This window comes from Bos grunniens, chromosome 10 (genome assembly GCF_055505025.1).
Source record: "Bos grunniens cultivar Pamir isolate PY7600 chromosome 10, Bosgru_T2T1.0, whole genome shotgun sequence".
NCBI lineage: Eukaryota > Metazoa > Chordata > Mammalia > Artiodactyla > Bovidae > Bos > Bos grunniens.
In genome coordinates this window covers 75,400,406-75,406,349 of record NC_141174.1, presented here as the reverse complement: position 1 = coordinate 75,406,349, position 5,944 = coordinate 75,400,406, and the positions used below count along the sequence as shown (strand labels likewise).

Genomic DNA, 5,944 nt, shown 5'->3' with positions numbered 1-5,944 from the left:
AGAGGAAACAATGGCACCCCACTCCAGTACTCTTGCCTGGCAAATCCCATGGATGGAGGAGCCTGGTAGGCTGCAGTCCATGGGGTCGCTAAGAGTCGGACACGACTGAGCGGCTTCACTTTCACCTTTCACTTTCATGTGTTGGAGAAGGAAATGACAACCCACTCCAGTGTTCTTGCCTGGAGAATTCCAGGGACGGGGGAGCCTGGTAGGCTGCCGTCTATGGGGTCACACAGAGTCGGACACGACTACAGTGACTTAGCAGCAGCAGCAGCTGCTTTAAATCACCTTTCCTAAAATTCTTCGTTCTTGACTAGTTGATAGGAATTGCAGAGTCAAAAGGCGAATAAATTCACAGCTGTATGCACATAGCTGATAAAAGCTTATTAAGAAATTCTCACCATCTGCCAGGCTGAGTCCCTTCGCTGTTCACCTGAGAGTACCACATTGTTAATCAGCTAATACCCCAATACAAAATACAAAGTTTAAAGTTAAAAACAAAAGAAATTCTCCCCAGAGCCTTAGTACTAAAAGACACCTATAATTGTTTATAATTACAGAATTTCTGAAGAGTGGGTCGAGAAAGTACTGCCAATTAAATCTCATAAACTACCTTTCACTTAATTTAAAATAAGAATTACCCTTCTTTTCTTTGTCATTATACACATGAAAAGTGAAAGTGAAGTCACTCAATCGTGTCCGACTCTTTGTGACCCTATGGACTGTAGCCCGCCAGGCTCCTCCTCTGTCCATGGGACTTTTCCAGGCAAGAATACTGTAGCCCGCCAGGATCCTCCGTCCATGGGATTTACCAGGCAAGAACTCTGGAATGGGTTGCCATTTTCTTCTCCAGGGGATCTTCTTGACCCAGGTCTCCCACATTACCAGCAGAGTCTTTACCCTCTGAGCTACCAGGAATCCATTATATACATACTTTCTTAATTTTTTCACCCTTATTAGATTTTCCTTTTATTTCTTCTTTTTCCCTAAGTCTCCTTTACTTTTACAGTTCCTTATTTTCTATTATTCTTGGTTGCTTAGGAGCTATGCACAGGTTCCTTACTCATCTTCCTTAATTATATAATTATATGTACCTTGACCTGCCTCTTGAGAAACCTATACGCAGGTCAGGAAGCAACAGTTAGAACTGGACATGGAACAACAGACTGGTTCCAAATAGGAAAAGGAGTACGTCAAGGCTGTATATTGTCACCCTGCTTATTTAACTTATATGCAGAGTACATGATGAGAAATGCTGGCCTGGAAGAAGCACAAGCTAGGAGAAATCTCAATAACCTCAGATATGCAGATGACACCACCCTTATGGCAGAAAGTGAAGAGGAACTAAAAAGCCTCCTAAAGAAAGTGAAAGAGGAGAGTAAAAAAGTTGGCTTAAAGCTCAACATTCAGAAAACTAAGATCATGGTATCCAGTCCCATCACTTCATGGAAAATAGATGGGGAAACAGTGGAAACAGTGTCAGACTTTATTCTGGGGGCTCCAAAATCACTGCAGGTGGTGATTGCAGCCATGAAATTAAAAGATGCTTACTCCTTGGAAGGAAAGTTATGACCAACCTAGATAGCATATTCAAAAGCAGAGACATTACTTTGCCAACAAAGGTTCATCTAGTCAAGGCTATATTTCCAGTGGTCATGTATGGATGTGAGAGTTGGACTGTGAAAAAAGCTGAGCACCAAAGAATTGATGCTTTTGAACTGTGGTGTTGGAGAAGACTCTTGAGAGTCCCTTGGACTGCAAGGAGGTCCAAGCAGTCCATCCTAAAGGAGATCAGTCCTGGGTGTTCATTGGAAGGACTGATGCTGAAGCTGAAACTCCAATACTTTGGCCACCTCATGTGAAGAGTTGACTCATTGGAAAAGACTCTGATGCTGTGAGGGATTGGGGGCAGGAGGAGAAGGGGACAACAGAGGATGAGATGGCTGGATGGCATCACCGACTCAATGGACATGAGTTTGAGTGAACTCCGGGAGTTGGTGATGGACAGGGAGGCCTGGCGTGCTGCAATTCATGGGGTCGCAAGAAGTCGGACACGACCTAGCAACTGAACTGAACTGAACTGAACTGAATTATATTCATATAATTTTAGTTACTTAAATACATCCTCTTTGATCTTTCAAAAAATATTTAATTCCTGATATATTTACATAGCTCTTTTATGTACCAGTGTCATTCTAAGTTGGGGATACATGGATAACTACACAGGTGTAGTCCTTAACTTTCTGGGAGTCACAATCTAACTGGAAATGAGAACAAACAAACAAAAAAAATCAGTGAACTACATTTATAGTACTATTAAAAAGATGCAGTGCTTCTTAGAAAGCAAATATATTTAATCTGCACAAGATGGTTTTTAGTTTGTTTTCTAAAACAATGAGTGTAAATAAGTGTGTCCAACTCTTTAGCTGTAATCTGCCAGGCTTTTCTGTCCATGGAATTCTCCAGGCTAAAATACTGGAGTGGGTAGCCACTCCCTTCTCCAGGAGATCTTCCCAACCCAGAGATCAAAGCTGGGTCTCTTGTATTGCATGCAGATTCTTTACCATCTGACCACGAGGGAAGCCCCTAACAATATGAATATTATATTCTCCAATTATTATATAGGAGATAATTATAACGTAATAAAATATCTTTTCGGAAAAAAAATATCTTTTCGATATGGAAATTTGATATTATCTCCTGGTCAATACCATTTTATTTTCTTATTATTAAATTGTGTTTTATATTGTGCACTATTATAGATGTGTGAAAAAAGAAAAAAATAACATTTACTGAATATTTACCTATAGTAGGTATACATTGAATGCACTATTGCAAAACTTTAATTATTTAATCATTATTCCAATGATTTTATACCCCAAGTTGCTCTGAGGAGTTAGTATTATTAATTGTAATGTCATGGATAAATGAAGGTTCAAGAACCTGCCAAAATTGCCTTGTCAGTAACTGAAGTACAGTTTAAATCTTGACTTACAGAATCCAAAGGACATATTCCTTCCACTGTGCTCTGTTGCTCCTGTAACTAAAAGTAAAATTACAAGATATTGTGATAAATTCTTACATAGAGGTTTGAGCAAGATACTTTTCGCTCTTGCATGATCTCCTTCACAGTTTTAAGCTTCACAGACTATGTGCTAAGTACTTTAGGGCAGTACTTCTCAAAGTATCTTTGGTGAAGAATCAGGTATTGTTCTTCAGTCCTTCATGGACTGATGTTTTAACAAATGCAAAATTTTATACTGGTTTGCTATCCTGTGACACTTCTAGAGAATTTTCTAAACACTCGACTTCCACACCTAACATGACGCAGACTTGTAACAGTTTGTGGACCTGCACCTCTGTGTGGATCATTTTTCATTGCTTCAGGGAATCTAAATATGAATAAATCATAACCCCTGCCTCCCAGAAGCTTACAGCCTACGAGGTGAGTTAGACTGGTACTCAGTTTACTAAAATACAAGAAATAGTCAAATAAATGCTTGTAGTATAAAACAAGACCTCACAAACATGGTTAAAATTTAATAGAACTTGAAGACAAATATCTTCCAGAGATGGGGAGTCAAAAGGAAGGCTCTGTCTATGAGAATAAGGCTTGTATTCTTAAAAGTTGATGGAATAATTGAGAAGTGATGAAGAGTATGTGTGATTGGAGCTAGCCTGTATTAGTTTTGAACCAAAAGTCAAGAATTTAAGGTTGAATTCCTATTACCCATGTTGACCGATCTTGTATGTCATGAATAACATCATAGCATCTACCCTAGAAGGAAGCAGAGTGGTATTAAATACAGAGAAAATTTGGTAGTTATGCTAGTAATTTAAATTCTAGTAATAATAAAGTAAGACTTCATAGATGCAAACAATATCTAAGTAATATTGAAGACGAATGTGTTCCCAGAGGTAGGGACAAGGAAGGAGGAGATAGGTCTTTCTGCTGGGTGAAGGTTTATAAGGCTTCAAAGAGATTGCAGTAGTGATTAGTGCTATATGACTGGGAAGATCATAATAGTTTTGAACCCAAAATCAAAAAGACTTGGGGTGGAATGCATATTACTCATATTTATTTTCTTGTGTCTCATGAGTAATACAGTGTATCAACCCATGGAGGAAGAAAAGGGTATTAAATGCAGAGATAAGTTGGAGGCAAGAACAGCTTCATATAACAGCCACCAGTTTTACTGTGTAAACATGGTTTAGAGATCATGAGCATTTTAGATCAGTTTTCATGCTAATATGTAAATTGGCTTTCATAACTTTGACCTTTCTTCTTCAAATTCATCAACACAATTGTCATAATTTGCATTTTTTCCTACTGTCCTCCTTCAGATAACAATGCTAACAAAGTCCATGGATGGAGCAAACCAGTCTGTGGTATCAGAGTTTCTGTTCCTGGGACTCACCAACTCCTGGGAAATACAACTTCTCCTCTTTGTGTTCTCCTCCACATTTTTCATGGCAAGCATGATGGGAAACTCCCTCATTATTCTCACTGTGACTTGTGACCCTCACTTACACTCTCCCATGTACTTTCTGTTGGCCAACCTCTCCTTCATTGACATGGGTGTTTCTTCTGTCACGTCTCCCAAGATGATTTATGATCTTTTCAGGAAACGTAAAGTCATCTCCTTTAGTGGCTGCATCACTCAGATCTTTTTCATCCACGTCATTGGTGGTGTGGAGGTGGTGCTGCTCATTGCCATGGCCTTTGACAGGTACATTGCCATATGTAAGCCTCTCCATTATCTGACCATCATGAGCCCACGACTATGAATCTCCTTTTTAGTGGCTGCCTGGATGGTCGGCCTCATCCACTCCACAGTTCAACTGGTTTTTGTGGTAAACTTACCCTTCTGTGGACCTAATATGTTGGACAGCTTTTACTGTGATCTTCCTCGGTTGATCAAACTTGCGTGCATAGACATAAACCAACTAGAGTCCATGGTCACAGCCAACAGTGGATTCATCTCTATTGGCTCCTTCTTCATTCTGATCATCTCCTATATCGTCATCATTCTCACTGTTCAGAAACACTCTTCAACAGGTTCATCCAAGGCTCTGCCCACACTTTCAGCTCACATCACTGTAGTAGTCTTGTTCTTTGGTCCTTTGATATTTGTCTACACGTGGCCATCTCCCTCTATACACCTGGATAAGTTTCTGGCCATCTTTGATGCAGTTCTCACTCCTTTCCTGAATCCAGTCATTTACACACTCAGGAATCAAGAAATGAAGGTTGCAATGAGGAGGGTATGCAGACAGTTAGTGAGTTATAGAAAGATTTCTTAAGTGATGGCTGTATTGTAAAGATCCCTTGTTGATTATTGATGGTCATTACTGATGATCAAACTCAGACAGAAGCTTTTGATTGTTCTACCTTAATTATGCACAATGATATCAAGTCTATTTTGTCTTTCATTTAGGAGGGAGTGACATTCACTTCTGAAGAGAGGTGTTACATATTAAGTATTTATAATCAAAGATTATAGTAATCTTGAGTCTCAGTTCCTAAGGAATAATATTCACATGAAGTAACTATTAGAAATACAAAACAGATAAACTTCTTTATGGCCTTGAGAACAGGGACCCTTTTAACAGGAACCCTTCTCAGAGACAGGAATTCCTATCAGCACCTAGCGGGAGACTTGCTAGATGAGGACTGAAATGAGTCTTTATACTAAATGCTGCAACTTTCCCACATTCTTCCTTGGGTCTCTGCCAGGGCTGTGCAAAAGAGGTCAGACTCTTCGAGAGCAAACACACAGTCTGAGAACATATATGTAGGAACCCAGTGGTCACACAACTCTGGGTAGAAGCCATAGAAGTTGTTCTTGGAATTAAAAGATCTGGGAAACCCCAGGTGTTTCCCTCTGTGATTGGCTTTATGCTACTTGAACCCATTACATTTCCTTCTTTTTTTCTTCCTGTA

The 5,944-nt window shown here is 39.6% G+C and overlaps 1 pseudogene; it reads left to right on the top strand.

The window, feature by feature from the left end:
• Window positions 1-4,350: 4,350 nt before the first annotated feature.
• LOC147364858 (olfactory receptor 4F3/4F16/4F29-like) lies at window positions 4,351-5,304 on the top strand (annotated as a pseudogene).
• The last annotated feature ends 640 nt before the right edge of the window (window positions 5,305-5,944 follow it).